The sequence below is a fragment of the Pelophylax lessonae genome (genome assembly GCF_965119305.1).
Source record: "Pelophylax lessonae genome assembly, chromosome: 9".
In the NCBI taxonomy this organism is placed as follows: domain Eukaryota; kingdom Metazoa; phylum Chordata; class Amphibia; order Anura; family Ranidae; genus Pelophylax; species Pelophylax lessonae.
In genome coordinates, this window is record NC_138776.1 from 118,399,966 (window position 1) to 118,422,269 (window position 22,304).

The following is a 22,304-nucleotide window of genomic DNA, read 5'->3' on the forward strand; positions in this document are numbered from 1 at the left end:
AGTTTTTTGAAACTATCAATGCTCCCTGCTGATACCACTGCTTGTGGAAGAGAATTCCACATCCTTACTGCTCTTACAGAGAAGAACCCCCTGCGTATTTTATTGTTAAACCGCCTTTCCTCTAGTCTTAGTGAGTGGCCACGTGTCTTATTGTATTTCCTTTCTCTGAATAGATTTTTCCATATGCTAGGGTTGCTAGTACAATATTTGTACATTGATATAATATCCCCCCTCAATCGTCTCTTCTCCAGAGAGAATAAGTTCAGTGCTTGTAGTGTTTCCTCATAGCTGATGTCCTCCATTCCCCTAATTATTTTTGTTGCCCTTCTCTGGACTTTCTCCAGTTCCAGCACATCCTTCCTGAGGACCGGTGCCCAGAACTGGACAGCATACTCCAGATGTGGCCAGACCAGAGTCTTGTAGAGTGGTAGAATAATCTCTTTATTTCTGGAGTGAATCCCCTTTTTTATACATCTCAGTATTCTGTTGGCTTTGCTTGCAGCGGCTTGGCATTGCATGCCACTGCCAAGCCTGTTGTCTACCAGTACCCCCAGGTCCTTTTCCATTCTAGACTCACCCAGAGGTCCCCCCCCCCCCTAGTGAGTAGCTTGCTTTCTGGTTTCTGGCACCCAGGTGCATTACTTTACATTTTTCAACATTAAACCTCATCTGCCATGTAGTTGCCCACCCCATTATTTTGTTCAGGTCCGCTTCTAAGGTTTCCACATCCTGCCTAGAAGATATTGGCATGCTTAGTTTAGCATCATCTGCAAATACTAAGATTTTACTCCTCCTCTAGATCATTTATGAATAAATTAAACAGGATTGGCCCCAGGACAGAACCCTGGGGGACCCCGCTTTCCACACCTGCCCAATCTGAGTACTCCCCATTAATCACCACCCTTTGCACTCTCCCCTGGAGCCAGTTCTCTATCCAGGTACTCACCTTATGGTCCATACCTACCTTCCTTAGTTTGAACAGTAAGCGTTTGTGGGGAACAGTGTCAAAGGCCTTTGCGAAGTCCAGGTACACCACATCCACAGGCTTACCTTTATCTAAGTGGCAGCTCACTTCATCATAGAAGGTTAATAGATTGGTTTGGCAAGAACGATTTTTCATGAATCCATGCTGATTACTACTAATAATACCATTTTCATTACTAAAGTCTTGTATGTGGTCCCTTAACATCCCCTCCAAAATCTTGCAGACTACTGATTTTAGGCTGACCGGCCTATAGTTACCCGGGATATATCAAGGCCCCTTTTTAAATATTGGTACCACGTTGGCTTTTTTCCAATCAGCTGGCACCATACATGTCTGTAAACTATCCTTAAAGATCAAGAATAATGGTCTGGCAATTACCTGGCTGAGCTCTTTAAGAACCCTCGGGTGCAAGCCATCTGGTCCCGGTGATTTATTTATGTTAAGTTTCCCTAGTTTAGTTCTAAGTCTATCATATGCACTGTTACTGTAAAAATGACACTGACAGGGAAGGGGTTAACTTTATTAGAGATCCAGGGGTTAAGAGTGTCCCTAGGGGCGTGCTTCTAACTGTCAAGGGGCGTGGCTTTTGATGTAACCACAGAGACATACGATCCTACATAGCAGTATCATATGATCTCTGCTGTTACACCAGGGAGAATGACAGCCAGCTTTGTTTACATCATCCGCCTGCCTTTCTCCCTCTCCAGCAGGAGATCGCGAGTGTCTGGCGGACATCGGAGCCACCGTTCACTCGCGCGGGGATGGTCGTGAACAAGCGGGGGCAGGAGCGTGCCTCAGGCGGCGTGCGCTCGCCCCCTACAGGCTCCTGGGTGAGCGACGTAGTACTACATCAGTTTGCCCAGGAGGGGCTGACTGCCGCAGTAAATGTACTTGGGGCAGTCGGCAAGAGGTTAAAAGTTTAAAGCGTAACTCCACTTTTGTTAAGATAAAAACATTCCCCTCTGGGTGATCTCTGTACATTGCAGGGATTTTAACAAACTTTGTTGCAGATTCATACCTTTTGTTTTTCTGAAGAAATCATTGTTTGTTCCTCTGTGACTCTGTGCTGAGTGGGTCAAATGGGAGTGGTTTCATAATTTTCTATCAGCTGTGCAGCTGCAGGGCTCTATTGAGGAAAGCTGCTGGGCCTCCATCCTTTTAGACATGTTCCTATTGGGATTATGTCACCAAAAATTACATTTTTGTTGCAAGGGATGCCAGAAATCTGACTTGTTTTTTAGTGCAGACTTCTTGGAAAAATGGTGAGCCAATCACACAAGCAGGAAATTATGTTTCTGGGGTGTGGTCAGTACACATTCTGTGTACAGAATGGCTCCAGGTGGCCATATTGCATCGCAATATCAGAAAATTACAACAGCTGCAGATTGAAAAGGAAAGTTAATTATTAATAACATTTAATTGCACTATGATTTGTGTCTAAATTGTATACGCTATATTGTTTTTTCTTTATTTGCTGATTTTTCCCCCCAACAAAAGTGGAGTTACCCTTGAATAAAATGTCAAAAGACCACTAAAAAACTTTAAAACTACCAACCACAAATTAATAAAATGTCAAAAGACCACTAAAAAACTTTAAAACTGCCAACCACAAATTCCTTGAAAAAACTTACCTTATTACTACCAACCCCAATTATTCCCAAAATGTTCCAACTATAGACTTGAGATATGCATTTGGCAAAAATTGGCAAGCATCAGGGCAGTACAAAAGCACCTGAGTAATAAACAAATTGAAAAAGACAAGGCCGGTTTTGCTTTGCAATACCAATTAGAGTGTATTATTTGAGGGAAAACAGCCACAGATATTGTTTAGTGGCTGGAAAGTATGTAAGCTGCTTGTTTAGGCTTTAGGTTTAGCGCCACCAGCTGTGTCCAGCAGTAGGTGGAGCTGTGACCTTTGACCTCTGAGACTACACCTCCTGACCTTTGACCTTTGGAGTGGGTCCATGACCCTTTTCCTGAGTCCAAACCCTCTCCTGTGTCTATACCATCAAATAGGCAACCCTAACCCTAACCCTATGTTTTTATTTACATTTGGCATTTTTTTGGTAAACGAGCAGAGCTACTATGTACAACATACTCTTTTACATGGGGAGGCGAGATCTGGTTGCTTTCTACTTAAAGGGGCCTTACAAATTCTAATAAGCTACCCCGCACAACCCCACAACCACATGGCCAGGGTCGTTGGAAGGAGGAAGACCAACTTGTCCCCCCCTGGCAAATTGCCTCCTCTATGTTGAGGGCTTGTGGCCTGGTATGGTTCAGAAGGGGTGACACTCGCTTATTTTCCCCTGCCAGGCTGCATGCTCAGATAAGGGTCTGGTATGGATCTTGGGGGGGAACCTACGCCATTTTTTGGTGTGTAGTTCGACCTAAAATCCACAACAGACTGGTATGACTCAACGCTTTTAGGACACTGGCAGGTGTCAGCTCCTTAAAAACTGATGACTCATCACTGCTATTGACAGCAGGGATGAGTCACTGGTTGTTATGACACCAGTGGATGCTGGCTCCTTAACAACAGGTGACTTATCCCTGTTGCTGACAGCAGGGATGAGTCACTGATTAGAAAGAAAGCTGGTGGGTGCCACCTCCTTAAAACCTAAATCTATATTAGAATAGAAAATAAAATAATAGTGTAGAATAGAAAAGAACAGAATGAAATAGAGAAGAATAGAGAATAAAGGAATAGAATAGAAAATAATACAAAATAAAGGAACAAAATAGAAATTGAGAATAAAAGAATAACATTTTAAAAAAAGTATGGAATAGAAAACATTTAAATAGAATATTCAGATAGAATAGAAAGAATAAAGCTGTCTTCCAAAATTGTAAATTCAAAATTCGAATTTCATTTTCGAATTGAATAGAATATAATATAATATAATAGAACAGAGTAGGAAATAAAAGAATAGAAAAGAAAATAAAGGAATAGAAAATAATAGAATAGAAAGTAAAAGAATAGAATAAGAAGTTGACTATCTTCTGAAATTCAAATTTTGAAATTCCAATTTCGAACAGAATAAAATAGAAAGAACATAGCTGTCTTCCAAAATTAGAATTTAGAAAATATTAGAATAAAATAGAATAGAATAGAAAAGAATAGAATAAAACTGAAAATAATACGAGAAATTAAAGAGTAAGGCTAGAAAAAATATAATAGAATAGAAAGAATATGCTGTCTTCTGAAATTCAAATTACGAATTTCAAAATTTCAAATGGAATAGAATAAAATAGGCTATTATAGAACAGAATAGAATAGAAAGAATATAGCTGTCTTCCGAAATTCGAATTTCAAAATAGAATAGAATAAAATAGAATAGAACAGAACAGAATAGAATATAAAATAAAATAATATAAAAGAAAACAAAAGGAATAGAAAAGCAAAGAATAGAAAAGAATAACATAAACAATAAAAAAATAGAATAGAAAATATTAGAATATAATAGAATAGAAAAAAGAAAGAAAAAAGAAAAGAATAGAATAGAATAAAACACAATAGAATATAGTAGAAAAAAGAATAGGATAGAATATAATAGAATAAATATACCCGTCTTTTGAAATTAAAATTTTGAATTTTGAATAGAATTAAATAGAAAAAATTGGCTTTAGAAAAGAATAGAATAGAATAAAAATTAATAGAATAGAATAGAAAATAAAGGAAAAGAATAGGAAAGAATAGAATAGAAAATAAAAAAATAGAATAGATTAGAATAGAAAAAATTAGAATGGAGTAAAACAGAATAAAATAGAATATAAAATAAAATAATATAATAAAAAATAAAGGAATAGAAAAGAATTTAATAGATTTCAAATAGAAGAGAACCTTCTATTTTTCACAATGAATTGGGATTGATTCAATAATTTTCGATTCAAATACTTCAAATCCGTTGCAAAAATTTGAATCTGGTTGAAAACTTATAAACAAAACACAACTAAACTAAACTAAAACAATTTCAATATGTGTGCAACAAAACAAAATTTTAGTAACTAGAAACTTATAAAATAATGTTTTTGTTTTGCACATGTCTAATCATGACATCTCTCTGATTGACATGCATCACAAATGAGCTACAGCATGGGCTGTATAGTATCTCTTTACTTTTTGTTAACCTTCCTAGCGGTATTCCCGAGTGTGACTCGGGGTAAGATTTTAGTGCCAAAAGCGGTAACCCCGAGTCACACTCGGGGTAGCGCTAGGAAGATCGCTGGATGCTGGAGGAGGTTTTACTTACCTTTTCTCCGGGATCCAGCGATGTCTGCGAGCGGTGTGCGGCGGCGGAGCTCTCTCCCGATCGTCTGCGAGCCCCGGCTTCCGTCTCCGGCGACGTGACGTCCGCCGGGGGGTGGAACCGGCGGCAAATTCGAATGTAAAATGCACCAAACACACTGATATCGTTCAAAATAAAATAAAATCACATTACATTACCCCCCAGTGCCCTTTCCTGCAGTTTTACTGTACTTTTTATGTAAATATATGTATATATATATATATACATATATATACAGTATATATATATATATATATACATATATATACAGTATATATATACGTATATATATATACACATATACATATATATATATATATATATATATATATATATATATATATATATATATATATATATATATATATATATACACACACACACATATTATATATATATATATATATATATATATATATATACATATATATATATATATATATATATATATATACACACACACACATATTATATATATATATATATATATATATATATATATACACGTAATTCTTGTGAATGAGCAGCCCAAACCAACTGTATACATTATATATATATATATATATATATATATACGTATATATATATATAATATATGTATACATAATATATGTATACATACATACATATATATATATATATATATATATATATATATATATATATATATATATATATATATATATATATATATATAATATGTATAATAAATGTATACAGTTGGTTTGGGCTGCTCATTCACAAGAATTACATGCTTTCAGCACCTAAAATAATGGTACCGCTTTCAGCACCTAAAATCCAAAAGAATCATACCGCCAGGGAGGTTAAGGCTCCGTTCACATGTAGGCGTTTTGGGGCGTTTTTGGGGAGTTTTTCTGCTCTAGGATCAGCTCTCAAAACGCCCAACAAGACAAATCCTATTAATTTCAATGGCCCCTGTTCACATCTGAGCGTTTTGACACTGTAAGCAAAACGCCCAACGCTCAAAGAAGTACATGAGCTTCTTTTTGGGCAGATTACAGGCGTTTTCCATTGGTTTCTATTCAATCTAAAAACGCCTGCACAAAAAACGCCTGTAAAAACGCCTGTAAATCGCGGTAAAATCGCGGTAAAATCGCGGTAAAATTGCGGTAAAAAACGCGCGAAAACGCTACTCTCAGGTGTGAATGTAGCCTAATAGTAGGTATATAAAAACAATTTGTTCAGAGAGAAAAGATAAAAAATATTTTTTTTTATAGTTTACCAATACATGATGACTATAACACTATTTAGGTGAAAAACATGGGCGGTATTTCTATTTCAACAATAAAATGTTTTGTTTTTGCTCCTAATTTACTTAAACTAGCATTGCGTATTGAGACTGACTGAATCTGAGGGTGTGCAAGAATAAATGTTTTTGCAACTGTGTTGATATTTTTGTGTAATTGCACGCTTTACTTGTTTACAACTTTTTTTTAAAAAAACAAACAAAAACATACATCATTGTATTTCTGTATTTTTTGGTCATAACTAGAGTTGAGCGGACACCTGGATGTCCGTGTTCGGCGGGTTCGACCGAACTTTAAAAAAAAAGTCCGGGTCCGTGTCCGGGACTTTTGCCGAACTTTTCCCGGACACCGAACCCCATTGAAGTCAATGGGGACCCGAACTTTAAGGCACTAAAATGGCTCTAAAACACCAATGGAAAGGGCTAGACTGCTGCAAATGGCAGCAAAACGTAGTTAAGAGCATGGCAAGTGCTCTGCAAACAAATGTGGATAGGGAAATAACTTAAAACAACAAAAAAAAAACAGAAAAATAAAACAATGTTCTTCATCTCTGAAGGACGAGGCCCATATGGAGTAGGAGGGAGGTTGAGGTGGTGGTGGATGTGGCGGTCTCATAGGCGTGCGCACAGGGTGTTCCGGATGTGCCTGGGCACACCCTAATCACCTAGGGCACATAGCATTATCGCTCTGTTTGCCAGTGAGGAGATGGGAAAGATCTCCCTCGGACCTGCTCTGCTCTATTTCACTTTGCCAGCAGGGAGGGTAATGTATCGGGGCCATGTACATGTAGGCAAACACATGCATGTGTATTTAAACTTTGGGGTGAACACCCTAATGCAATAGGCTGCGCACACCTATTGGCGGTGTAGGTGGAAGCGGCGGTGGAGGAGGACCAGGGCCGGATTAAGAGCATCATGGGCTTGGTGCTGAGGATTTTGAAGGGCCTTAAGGGCCGTGCCTTGGCATGCACCCAGAGGAGGAAGGGTGCAGCCATGAATGCCTAATTCAACATGGGATGCTGTCTCTGAAGCCCATAAACACATCCATGCATCGGCAACTGTCCCTCCTTGTCCGGCCTTCGTGCTGTGTGGGGAGGTTCTGAGGGAGCTGCCTGGGAAAGCGAGCATAGAAGCCAGACTTCTGTGTTTACAAGTGACAGAAGAGCGGTAACAGTGAATATGGCCAACCTGGGGCCTATATAAAGGTAGGGGCCTGGAGCTGCATCTCCAATAGCCCCTACGTTAATCTGGCCCTGAGGAGGACGAGGTAGCCAACACTGCTTCTTTTCACAAATTTTAAATGAGGGTACACCCCAAAAGAGTGAGAAAGAGCAAAAATGGAACAATGGCTGGGTAAGGTCGGTATCCATCGCTATTCTGCACAAGGTACGGAAAAGTCCCGTGGGATCCATGCCTGGTTCATTTTAATGAACGTGAGCTTGTCCACATTGTCTCTGGACAGGCGGCTGCGCTTGTCTGTGATAACGCCCCCAGCCGTGCTAAATACCCGTTCAGATAATACACTGGCTGCAGGGCACGCCAGCACCTCCAAGGCGTAAAGGGCAAGCTCAGGCCATGTGCCCAATTTGGAGACCCAGAAGTTGAAGGGGGCAGACCCCTCATTCACTACATGTAGGCGTGTGCACACATACTGCTCCACCATGTTGGTGAAATGCTGCCTCCTGCTAAGACGTTCCATATGAGCTGCTGGTGCTGCTGTTTGTTGTGGCATGCTGACAAAGCTTTTCCCTATTTCGGCCATGCTAACCCTGCCTTCTGAGGTGCTGGCGGTGCCCTGGTTGCGTTGGCGACCTCTTCCTCCTCCTCCTCTGCCTTGTGCTTCCACTGTGGCCCCGCTGTCAGGTGGGAATGCCAGCAGCATGGCGTCTACCAGCGTGCGCTTGTACTCACGCATCTTGCGATCGCCCTCCAGTGAGTGAATTAAGGACGGTACGTTGTCCTTGTAACGGGGATCCAGCAGCGTGGCCACCCAGTAATCAGCACAAGTTAAAATGTGGGCAACTCAGCGGTCGTTGTGGAGACACTGCAGCATGTAATCGCTCATGTGTGCCAAGCTGCCCAGAGGCAACGAAAGGCTGTCCTCTGCGGGAGGTGTATCGTCCGTGTCCTCTGTATCCCCCCAGCCACGCACCAGTGATGGCCATGAGCTGGCCTGGGTGCCACCCTGCTGTGAACATGCTTCCATCTCCTCCTCCAGCTCCTCCTCCTCATCCTCCTCATCCTCCAGAACTGTGCCCCTGCTGGACAATTGTGTCCCTGGCGTTTGTGTGTGCAGGAACCCACCCTCGGAGCCCCTTGCGAATGACTGCCCTGAAAGCCTTGGAAATGTTACCTCTTCATCCTCCTCCTCATCCTGTGCCACATCCTCTTCCATCATCGCCCGAATTGTTTTTTCAAGGAGGCATAGAAGTGGGATAGTTAAGCTGAGAACGGCGTCATCGGCACTGGCCATGTTGGTGGAGTACTCAAAACAGCGCAACAAGGCACACAGGTCTCGCATGGAGGCCCAGTTATTGGTGGTGAAGTGGTGCTGTTCCGCAGAGCGACTCACGCGTGCGTGCTGCAGCTGAAGCTCTACTATGGCCTGCTGCTGCTCGCACAGTTTTTGCAGCATGTGCAAGGTGGAGTTCCACCTTGTGGGCACGTCACATATGAGGCGGTGAGCGGGAAGGCCGAAGTTATGCTGCAGCGCTGAGAGGCGAGCAGCAGCAGGGTGAGAACGCCGAAAGTGCGCACAGACGGCCCGCACTTTCTGCAGCAGCTCTGACATATCGGGGTAGTTTTTAAGGAACCTCTGCACCACCAAATTCAGCACATACGCCAGGCAAGGGATGTGCGTCAACCCGGCTAGGCCCAGAGCTGCTATGTGATTTTGCCCATTATCGCACACCACCAGGCCGGGCTTGAGGCTCGCTGGCAGCAACCACTCATTTGTCAGCTGTTCCATGCTCCTCCACAACTCCTGCACGGTGTGTGGTTTGTCCCCCAAACAGGCAAGTTTTAAAACTGCCTGCTGTCGTTTACCCCTGGCCGTGCTGAAGTTGGTGGTGAAGGTGTTACGCTGTCTGGATGAGGAGGCGGTAGAGGATGAGGAAGCGGAGTAGGAGGAGTTAGGAACAGGAGGCAAACTGAAGCGCCCTGCAATCCTCGGTGGTGGAAGGACATGCTCCAAATTGCTATCCGCCTCAGGCCCATCCGCTACTGCATTTACCCAGTGTGCCGTTAGGGAGATATAATGCCCCTGACCGTGCTTACTGGTCCACGTATCGGTAGTTAGGTGGACCTTGCCAGAGATGGCGTTGCGCAGTGCACACCTGATTTTTTCCCCCACTTGGTTGTGCAGGGAAGGGATTGCTTGCCTGGAAAAGTAGTGGCGGCTGGGCACGACGTACTATGGGACAGCCACCGACATAAGGTTTTTAAAACTGTGCGTCTCCACCAGACGGAATGACAGCATTTCAAAGGCCAAGAATTTTGAAATGCTGGCATTCAGGGCCAGGGATCGCGGGTGGGTAGGGGGGTACTTCCTCTTCCTCTCAAGTGTTTGGGAGATGGAAAGCTGAACGCTTCCACAGGACATTGTGGAGATGGTTGGTGACCCAGGTGGTGGTGTTGCTGACAGATCCTCTGTTTGCGGGGTGGCAGGTGCCGGTATCACTACAGATGTGGCTGGAGCGGCCGAGACTGCAGCAGAAGAGGAAGCAGGATGAGCCAGAGACGTTTCTTGGTTTTGAAGGTGTGTACTCCACTGCAGCTCGTGCTTTGCACTTAGATGCCTGATCATGCAGGTTGTGCTCAGGTTGAGACGGTTTATGCCTCGCTTCAGGCTCTGATTGCACAGGGTGCAAACCACTCGTGTCCTGTCATCAGCACATTTTCTAAAGAACTTCCACGCTAGAGAACTCCTTTGAGCTGACTTTGGTGTGCTCGTTCCCTTGCTGCGTTGGGCAGTAGCGGGCATAGTGTCTAGGGCACGGCCGCTCCGCTTCTGCACCCTGCTCCCTCTTCTGCTGTGCTGGTGGCTCTGTGCGACCACCGCCTCTTCCTTCAAACTACTCAGGTCACCTGCATGATGTTCATTCCATGTGGGGTCGAGGACCTTATTGTCCTCCACATCATCTTCCACGCAGTCTTCACCCCTGCCCTCCTTGTCGGTCTCCACAATGCTGAACGCTGCAGCAGTTGGCACCTGCATTTCGTCATCATCGGAGACGTGCTGCGATGGTCCTTGCATGTACTCATCTTGAGAAATAAGTGGTTGGGCATCGCTGCACTCAATCTCTTCAACTTCTGGGGCAGGGCTAGGTGGATGGCCCTGGGAAACCCTGCTGACAGTGTCCTCAAAAAGAACAAGAGACTGCTGTATGGATTGGGGCTCAGACTGCTTGCCTGATTTCCAAGGGGGTGAGGTGAAAGACGGTTGGACATTGGCTGCAGGTGCCAACTCTGACCTTTCTGCAGTAGACTGGGTGGGAGACAATGTGAAGGAACTGGAGGCACCGTCAGCAACCCAATCTACTATCGCCTGTACTTCTTCAGGCCTCATCACGTCTAGAGGCGCATTATGCCCTACCAAATACTGATGCAGGTTCTGTCGCCTACTCACACTTGTGGAAGGTGTTTCACTTGTGCGTGTAGCTGGCACAGATCGACCACGTCCTCTCCTTGCAACAGGAGCTCTACCAGCAGCACCACGACCCAGGCCACGGCCCCTATTTGACGGTCTCCTCATATTTCTGTAATTTATGATCTTGCCCTAGAAAGGTGTTTATTGAATAGCAGAACAAAACAACAAAAGTATCGCACGGGTGTATCTGACAGTCAAATATGCAAACTATGCCGCAATTTAATGTTTTTTTAGCCCAAAAGGGTGTATATTGAATAGCAGGAAAAAGGATAAAAAAACGGTGTATCTCACACGTACAAACACAGACTAGGCCCCGATTAAAATTTTTTGTACCCTAAAGGGAGGATGAGGAAGAGGAGTAGGAGGAGTTGGGAACAGGAGGCAAACTGAAGCGCCCTGCAATCCTTGGCGGTGGAAGGAGATGCGCCAAACAAATTTAAAAGGTGTATCTCACACGTACCGATACAGACTATGCCGTAATTTAATTTTCTTACACTCCAAAAGGGTGTATATTGAATAGCGGAATAGGAAAAATGTTATAATACGGTGTATCTCACACGTACAAACACCAACTAGGCTCCGATTACAATTTTTTGTACCCTAAAGGCAGGATGAGGAAGAGGAGTAGGAGGAGTTGGGAACAGGAGGCAAACTGAAGCGCCCTGCAATCCTCGGCGGTAGAAGGAGATGTGCCAAACAAATTTAAAAAGGTGTATCTCACATGTACCGATACAGACTATCCCGCAATTTAATTTTTTACACTCAAACAGGGTGTATATTGAATAGCGGAATAGGACAAATTTTACAAAACGGTGTATCTCACACGTACAAACACCAACTAGGCCCCGATTACAATTTTTTGTACCCTAAAGGCAGGATGAGGAAGAGGAGTAGGAGGAGTTGGGAACAGGAGCCAAACTGAAGCGTCCTGCAATCCTCGGCGGTAGAAGGAGATGCGCCAAACAAATTTAAAAAGGTGTATCTCACATGTACCGATACAGACTATCCCGCAATTTAATTTTTTACACTCAAACAGGGTGTATATTGAATAGCGGAATAGGACAAATTTTACAAAACGGTGTATCTCACACGTACAAACACCAACTAGGCCCCGATTACAATTTTTTGTACCCTAAAGGCAGGATGAGGAAGAGGAGTAGGAGGAGTTGGGAACAGGAGCCAAACTGAAGCGCCCTGCAATCCTCGGCGGTAGAAGGAGATGCGCCAAACAAATTTAAAAAGGTGTATCTCACATGTACCGGTACAGACTATCCCGCAATTAAATTTTTAACACTCAAACAGGGTGTATATTGAATAGCGGAATAGGACAAATTTTACAAAACGGTGTATCTCACACGAACAAACACAATCTAGGCCCCTATTACAATTTTTTGTACCCTAAAGGCAGGATGAGGAGTAGGAGGAGTTCGGAACAGGCAGGAGGCAGACTGAAGCACCCTCAAATCCTCGGCAGTATGAGATGCGCCCCAAAAATTGGAAAGGTGGATCTCACACGTACCGACACAGACTATCCCGCAATTTAATTGTTTATACCCAAAGGTTTTGATTAAATAGCGGAATAGAAAATATGATCAAAAAAAGTGTATGTATCTCACACGTACAGAAGCACACTGGGCCCCAATTACTATTGTTTGTACCCCTAAAGGCAGGATGAGGAGTAGGAGGAGTTTGGAACAGGCAGCACCCTCAAATCTTCAGAAGTATGAGATGAACCCCAAAAACTTGGAAAGGTGGATCTCACACATACCAACACAAACTATCCCGCAATTTAATTGATCCCCAAAGGTTTTTATTGAATAGCGGAATAGGAAATATGATCAAAAAAAGTGTATGTATCTCACACGTACAGAAGCACACTAGGCCCCAATTACTATTGTTTGTACCCCTAAAAGGCTGGATGAGGAGTAGGAGGAGTTTGGAACAGGCAGCACCCTCAAATCTTCAGAAGTATGAGATGAACCCCAAAAACTTGGAAAGGTGGATCTCACACGTACCAACACAAACTATCCCGCAATTTAATTGATCCCCAAAGGTTTTTATTGAATAGCGGAATAGGAAATATGATCAAAAAAAGTGTATGTATCTCACACGTACAGAAGCACACTAGGCCCCAATTACTATTGTTTGTACCCCTAAAAGGCTGAATGAGGAGTAGGAGGAGTATGGAACAGGCAGCACCCTCAAATCTTCAGAAGTATGAGATGAACCCCAAAAACTTGGAAAGGTGGATCTCACACGTACCAACACAAACTATCCCGCAAATTAATTGATCCCCAAAGGTTTTTATTGAATAGCGGAATAGGAAATATGATCAAAAAAAGTGTATGTATCTCACACGTACAGAAGCACACTAGGCCCCAATTACTATTGTTTGTACCCCTAAAAGGCTGAATGAGGAGTAGGAGGAGTATGGAACAGGCAGCACCCTCAAATATTCAGAAGTATGAGATGAACCCCAAAAACTTGGAAAGGTGGATCTCACACGTACCAACACAAACTATCCCGCAATTTAATTGATCCCCAAAGGTTTTTATTGAATAGCGGAATAGGAAATATGATCAAAAAAAGTGTATGTATCTCACACGTACAAAACCACACTAGGCCCCAATTACTATTGTTTGTACCCCTAAAAGGCTGAATGAGGAGTAGGAGGAGTATGGAACAGGCAGCACCCTCAAATCTTCAGAAGTATGAGATGAACCCCAAAAACCCCAAATATCATTCAGCTCTGCTGCAGGCCACAATTTAATTTTTTTTTAACCCAAGGCTGTATATTGAATAGTGGAATAGAAAAAAAGTGTATGATTTTTGAAACCACTCAATAATAGCACATGTGAACTGAACACAGCAGTGTATGATCAGTCAGCACAGCACAGCTGAAGGAAAAACGCTGCACACAGTGCCTGATAGAAAAATACTTTTCTCCCTCCTCCTCTGTGGGCAAAAAAGATTGTGTTCACTGCACCCCAAAAAGATTGTGTTCACTGCACCCCAAAAAGTTTGTGTTCACTGCACCCCAAAAAGATTGTGTTCACTGCACCCAAAAAGATTGTGTTCACTGCACCCCACACACAGCAAAATGGATGTGGACCACTGACACCTGCCTATCTCCTATCCCACCCCACACAGCAATATTGATTGTAGTTTGTAGAACACACTGACCCTAAAAATCAGCAGACTCTCTCCCTAAAAGGATTGATAAGATCGTAGATCGGTCACTGCAAACCCCACCCCACACAGCAATATCGATTGTAGTTTGTAGAACACACTGACCCTAAAAATCAGCAGACTCTCTCCCTAAAAGGATTGATAAGATCGTAGATTGGTCACTGCAAACCCCACCCACACAGCAATATTGATTGTAGTTTGTAGAACACACTGACCCTAAAAATCAGCAGACTCTCTCCCTAAAAGGATTGATAAGATCGTAGATCGGTCACTGCAAACCCCACCCCACACAGCAATATCGATTGTAGTTTGTAGAACACACTGACCCTAAAAATCAGCAGACTCTCTCCCTAAAAGGATTGATAAGATCGTAGATCGGTCACTGCAAACCCCTCCCACACAGCAAAATCGATCGTAGAAAACTGACCCTAAAAATCAGCAAACTCTCTCCCTAAAATGCCTACAACTCGCCCTGCCTAACACACTCCGACCTGTCTCTCAATTCTATCCGGACACAAATGGGTTTTTTTTCCTGTCTGTCCCTAATCAGCAGCCAGCACGTTGATGTGTGCTCTTTACCTGAACTAAACAGCAGAATGACGCCGCAGCGGCGCTACCTCGAACTTATAAAGACTTGGTCACATGCTTCAGACGGCCAATCACAGCTACTAATACATTTGTAGGCATGGCTGGGATGGCTTAAGGCACACCAGTTAAACGCTTGTTGATTGGCTGTTGAAAGCCCGCCATGAAAAGCGCGCCAAAGCATGCAAAACCCAGAAATAAAATGACCGAACACGGATTTTAACCCGAACATACAGTAAAGTTTTCGGGTCCGTGTTTGGATAACAAAAATCCAATTATTCGGTACGAACACGAATAATACAGTCCGTGTTCGCTCAACCCTAGTCATAACCAACCTACAAAATAAATAGTATTTAATTTTTATTTTACTTTTATAGAAGTGAGCAAGGTATTAAAGGAGTAGTCTGAAGCCCCATTCCACAAAATGCCAGAATTTAGCCAAGGGAAATACCTTTTCAATGTCGCCACTTTTAAGAAAATCGCCCCAGCGGTTATTCTTTTATTCCCTCCCGAAGTTTTCAGCACTTCCTGGTTTTCTTCTATGGCCTCCATGATAAAACTACCTCTCCCAGCATGCCCACTCATCTCTTCCTGTAATCTCCTGCCCTCCCCCTGTGACTCCTCCGCTCGGCCCCCTCCCTAAATTATAATATTACACGCCCCCTTCTCTCCAACCTATTTCCCTATCCCCGCCTCTTAAAAAACGTCCTATTGTATTGGCTTGCCGGGCTCCAATGAGCTTTCGGCCGCCTCTGCGTGCCTCATCCTTGTTTTCCCACGATGCTCCCCTCTGCTCTTCGGGTATAGATATATATATATATATATATATATATATATATATATATATATATATATATATATATATATATATAGATATATATATATAGATATATATATATATATATATAGATATATATATATATAGATATATATATATTTATATATATATAGATGTATATATAGATATATATATATATATATAGATAGATATATAGATAGATAGATATATATATATATATAGATAGATAGATAGAGATATATATATATCTATATATATCTATATATAGATATATATCTATCTATCTATATATATATATGTATATATATATATATATATATCTATATGTATGTATATATATATATATATATATATATATATATATATATATATCTATACAAGTGACCAATACTAACCTTACATAGCTGTTGCTATGTAATAAGATACTGTCTCCCTACGCTGGGAGAAAGGAGCAAAAGGTGCTGTGAATAAGCGTACATAGTACGCAAGCGTACAATGGACTTATGTAATAATTTACTATCCGTAGTTTTTTCTACGGTCGGACGTTAGTGCGCATGCGCTGTACGTAACCGCTGATTGGAGGACAGCGCTCCAATCGGCGTTTGCTGAGCTGAGCCAATGACAGCTCAGCTCAGCGCATATATGAATAAATTATGTAAGGGGGAGTATTCGACTCCGGGTGTGGAGGCCGGCGCAGCCCGCAGTGACTCCTGGGAATCGATGAGTCACCGGGCGAAGATGGCGGCGGATGAAGAAGAAAGAAGTCGAGCGTCATGAAAAGACCCAGCTTCCGGCCGGAGAGAAACACGAGGAGAAGACCAGGAAGAAGACAAGAAGGAAAACGTGAGTATATTTGAATGTGTTATAACTTTTTGTGATACTCTTTTTCCCACAGAAAAAATTTGCTTCATACTACTCCTTTAATTTTCCAACTGACTATAATGCTTTTCCCAAGATTTACAAAATTCATTTGTTACTCATTAGCCACTTGCAGAAAATTTAAACTAATGTAAAGCAATAACCAATGGTGTTTATTTACTAAAAGCAAATCCACTGTGCACTGCAAGTGCATTGGAAGTTCAGTCTCTGTAGATCTAAGGGAAAGATCTAAAATGAGGGGAAGCTCTGCTGATTTCTATCATCCAATCATGTGCAAGCAAAAATGCTGTTTTTTTTTTTATTTTCCTTGCATGTCCCCCTCATCTACAGCGACTGCACTTCCAAGCGCACTTGTAGTGCACAGTGGATTTGCCTTTAGTAAATCAACCCCAATATACTTGTGCATAGCTATGCTATAAATATTGTATTATAGTAAAGATATTTTGAAACTGTTAAAGTTTTCAGCATGTATCTTCCCCAGCAAACCTGACAGACAGAATATATTTTTGTCAGTATGTGATATATGGTTTCTTTCTGTTGTAGTGAAGAAAGAATAATGTGGTCTATTTCATCTGAAGGGCGTTTTCCTATTGAAGTTGCAGATTATGCGCTTGCTCTATGCAAACCACAATCTGCAGATTATATTATTATATTATTTAATTATACATTATATTATATTATTATTACTATTATAGCAGACATTTATATCTCTATGGAACGATATCAAAGGATTTCATCTATTCCTCTATAACTCAAAGTTGCCTAGAATTCAGATGTTCCGATTGGGAGGAAAGACACAAAGACATGCAGGGGTTTATTTATTTTTATTTATTTATTTATTTATTTATTTTTGCACCTTAGTGTTTGTTAAAGCAAGATAAAAGCTGATTAAAGAAAAATATGAAAAAATACAATATTTCTAAGAGTATATTTTTTTTAACCCCTAAACTAATTGGCAGATACAAGTCAAATTCAAGTGTTTACACTGCTTTCGTTTAAACATTACATTTTATGATGTATTAATCATTACAGAAGCTGCATAATGTGTGTCTTTTATAACTGCCGGGAGTTCTAATTTAAAGCTGCTAAGTCATAGAAGGTGTTTTTCTCTAAAACTGAATTGAGATTTTGTTAAAGAAGTATAGCCAAAGCTTTTTTGGCTATTCTCCTCCTGTAGGTCACAGGAGTGCAGTTCATTCTGCATGCTTGTGAATCATTTTCAGCCAACAGCGGGCTAAAGTCTGCTGTTGGCTGACGTCACCATATAGATCCTGGCCATATGATCAGAATCCAACCTAATGCCTGGACCGCCAGCTGGCTCAGCCAAGCCAGCCCCTACTGCCACCTCCACAACTCCAGAGGACATTGGAGGGGCAGAACAGAGAGACTGTGACTGACAGTCGATGCTCTCCGCTCAGTTTTCCCCTCCACTTTGAGCAATCGGCGATGTTTGATCGCTCAGTTTTCATTGCAGAGCCAGCAGGGGACAGATGCAACATTGGATCAATGCTGCATCCACCTAGATGAGTATAAATGTTTTTTTTTTTTATTGTAAGTCAATACCTAACTCCACCTTTGTTGAAAAAGAAAAAAATGATCCTTTGTGGGTGATCTATGTACATTGCAAGGATTTTGACAAACTTTGTTGCAGATTCCAACCTTTTTTTGCTCTGTTGAAAAAGCTGTTGTCCTTCGGATGCTGATTCTGAATGGGAGTGACTAAGGGCTCTTTCACACTAGGAGTCCGTCAAACGGACTCCATTTATCTCAGCGGGGGATCGATCCGCCGATCCCCCACTGAGCAGGAGGATGACCGCTGTTCTCCAAGCTGTGTGCGGAGACACAGCTGTCAGGTCCCCATGCATCTCTATGGGGGAATCGGATGGGAACAGACCGTTGGTCCGTTCTCATCCGATCCCATCCAATCCGATCCGCTGGACGGATGGAAAATAGGGTTTCCATCCGTCCAGATTTGATGGATCGGATCGGATGTCAGCGGACATGTCTCCGCTGACATCCGATGCCCCATAGAGATGCATGGGGTGACCGTTCAGATCCGCTAAAAAAACTGACAGGTGGATCTGAACGGTCCGTCTGTGTGAAAGGGCCCTAATTAATTTAAATCAGCTGGTTCTGCATCCCTTTAGAAGTGGTCATCCTTAGGGAGTATCTCACCAAAAATGAAATTATTATTGCAGAGGATGCCTTAAACCGGACATGTACCTGAGTGCAGAGTTCTTCATCAAGCAGGGATTGACAGTTCTGGGGAAATTTTTCAACACAAATTGTGTACAGAATGCCTCCAGGTTGCCATATTACATTGAATTTTACAGAAAATTTCAGTGGCTGTAGATAGAAAAGGTAAGGCAATTTTCAAAAACATTATAGAGATTGTAAAGTCACATTTTTTTTTTACATAACAAACATGTCATACATACTCGCTCACACTGTGGGAGGGGCGGTGGCCGGAAGATGACGCCGTGAGGAGGAGCTCTGTGGTAATCCGCGCTCTCCGTTTGGGTGTCCGCATGATGCAGTGAGTGAGAAGCAGCCACATACCCCGAAGTCTCGCGAGAGCAGTAGTACGTAGCCGGCGTGCTCACACGCTCACCCCACGAGGCTCCCGAAGCGATTGATCAGAGACGGACGGAAGGACGGTAGCGGCTGCCTCCGGTGGCAGAGGAGGTAGCCGGCAACTGAGGCCGTACAGTTGCGGCATACGGCCCATGCAAACCGTAGAGCGGTACGCTCGAGAGAGCCAAGGACGGCCGGGCCGGAGAGCAGATATATCCGCTTACTTCCTCCGGGGACAGCGGAGGGAAGGAGTGGAGGAACGCTCCAGGATGGCGCCGATGAGAGCGGGCACAAATACCGCAGCTGTGGCCAAAAAAGATACTAAAGCGATGAGAAACAGTAACGAACCCCTAGAGCAATCTACCGTAAGAGAGATGGAGGAGTGCTCACACGCTCACCCCACGAGGCTCCCGAAGCGATTGATCGGAGACGGACGGAAGGACGGTAGCGGCTGCCTCCGGTGGCAGAGGAGGTAGCCGGCGACTGAGGCCGTACAGTTGCGGCATATGGCACATGCAAACCGTAGAGCGGTACGCTCGAGAGAGCCAAGGACGGCCGGGCCGGAGAGCAGATATATCCGCTTACTTCGTCCGGGGACAGCGGAGGGAAGGAGTGGAGGAACGCTCCAGGATGGCGCCGATGAGAGCGGGCACAAATACCACAGCTGTGGCCAAAAAAGATACTAAAGCGATGAGAAACAGTAACGAACCCCTAGAGCAATCTACCGTAAGAGAGATGGAGGAGTTATCTTCACCAGGGGCTGAACAGCGGGACGCAGATCCCTCATCACCTCAAGCTCCATATACACAGTCAGAGGAATGGAAGGAGCTTCTATCTGTGATGCCCACCAAGCAGGACTTGACTGAGATTGCTGCAAGCATAGTAAGTTCTTTAACCTTGGAAATAAATTAATTGAAGGGGCAGATTAACCAGATGGATAATAGAATTGAGGTGATGGAGAAGGGGCAAAACCAGCAAGTGGAAAGAATGGAGTATATTGAGGACTCGCATAAATTGATTTCTAAACAGTTAATTATGCTCCAATTGCTGCAAGATGACGGTGAAAACAGGCAACGACGTAATAATGTAGGCCTCAGGGTTCTGTCTGAAGACGTAGCTGGTCCTGATTTAAAAGGCAAGATAACTGAAATTTTCAATGATTTACTGGACCGATCTCACACAGAGACCATGGAAATAGATCGAGCACATAGAGTCAGGGCCCCTCGTAGTATGGGGGTGGACTCGCCACGGGACGTTCTGGCTAGGATACATTTTTTTTCCCAGAGGGAATTAATTATGCAGAAAGCATGGGAGAGAGGCCCCTTTGAATATGAAGGATCAAAGATCAAGATTTTGCCAGACTTATCCAAGAACACATTAAGAATGCGGGCTATGGTTAAGCCATTACTTAAAGGAATTCAGCAAGCGGGCGCAACCTACCATTGGGGACATCCATTTCATATAAAGATAAAGAAGGGGGCCTCTTTGTTCATCTTACGTTGGCCTGAGCAGTTAAAAGGCCTCTTCTCTTTCTTAAAAATACAGCCAATCGAAGTCCCAGATTGGTTAGGTACTTTTTCAATACCTAATCAGTCGGGGGAGATTATTAAGGAATAGAGGCATAAGATGCAAGTAAATAGGGACTAATGGAAGTGAACTAAGCATAGAAGGTCGATATGTAAAGTTGGCTATGTTTATTGACATGCTTAAATTGCTGTGTTTTTGGGTCAGGTATGGGGTCGGTGTGTGAGCGGGCCAAAATGAGGGGGGTGGCTATGTCAGGGATGGTGAGGTGGTAAGGGGGAGGGGGGTGGTGTAAAACGGGAACAGATTCAACAGAATCAAGAATGGGCTTTGTGATAATAATGTGAATTAATTCTTAAATGCATAAAAAGCCAGGTTAGCACCCCCCGACCCCTATCCGCCCATCTCAGTTGGGTGATAAGGGCGGATGCCCAGGGGAGCGCGGACCCACAGTGGTTTGTCGCAATATACACTAAATTTTTCTCCTTTTTTTTTTTTTTTCTCTCCTTCTCCCCTACCCCTGTTTTCATCCGTTGGATTTAACAGGACGGGGAGAAGAAGGAATTTTTTTTTTTTTTTTTGTGTGCGTTGTTACATTCTTCCTCACGGTGAGCGTCTTCAGAGTGCCAGCCCAATTAGGCCGCGTCTTGTTACGCACGGTCAAGTTTTGACCAAATTAGTTGATACACACTGTCACACCGGTGATAGAAAGAGCGAGGGGCCCCCCTTCTCCCACCTTTTTTTTTTTTTATTTTATCTCCTTATTTCCCTACCCTCTAGTCTCTCCTCCTCTCCTCCTCCCCCCTCCCGGCTTTCCTCCTCCGGTTTCCCTGGAAGATAGTATAAATATTATTGGGGGTTAACCTAGGGGGGAGGAGAATGCAAGGTACAAAAATTTCATCTTTAAATGTGAGGGGGTTATCTACCCCCCAAAAGAGAACGAGGGTATTGCGGGACATGCATCGTAGCCGAACTCAAATTGCATTTTTTCAAGAAACGTATTTCAAAAGTGAAAAAATTCCGAGATTACATAATAGGGACTTCCCTTGGGCATATCATGCTCCATCGCCAGTTGCAAAATCCAAGGGAGTCAGTATGATTGTAGCGAGAGAGGTAGCCTGGACTTATATAGACTCACGAGCAGATCCAGAGGGAAGATACCTAATGGTAAAAGGAAAGATAGGGAAAAAGACAGTTATGATGATAAACATTTACTTCCCTAACAACAATCAGGTGGCGTTCTTAATGAAGTTGACACCAATGGTATTGGAGTTTCAGGAGGGCTCGTTAATTATGGGGGGAGACTTTAACTACGCTCCAGAGCCCTTATTGGACACCTCAATGGGTACATCCCATTTGCCATATGCTCGTTTGAAAAAATTAAGCCGGGAACTCTCTCTCCTTAATCTAATTGACCCTTGGAGACTCTTGAACCCCCAGGAGAGGGATTACACATATTACTCAGCAATACACAACAGGTACTCTAGGATAGATCGGATTATGATTTTGCAGGCGGATCTTTCCAGAGTGATGTCTTCTCAGATTGACTCTTTCTCCGTGTCGGA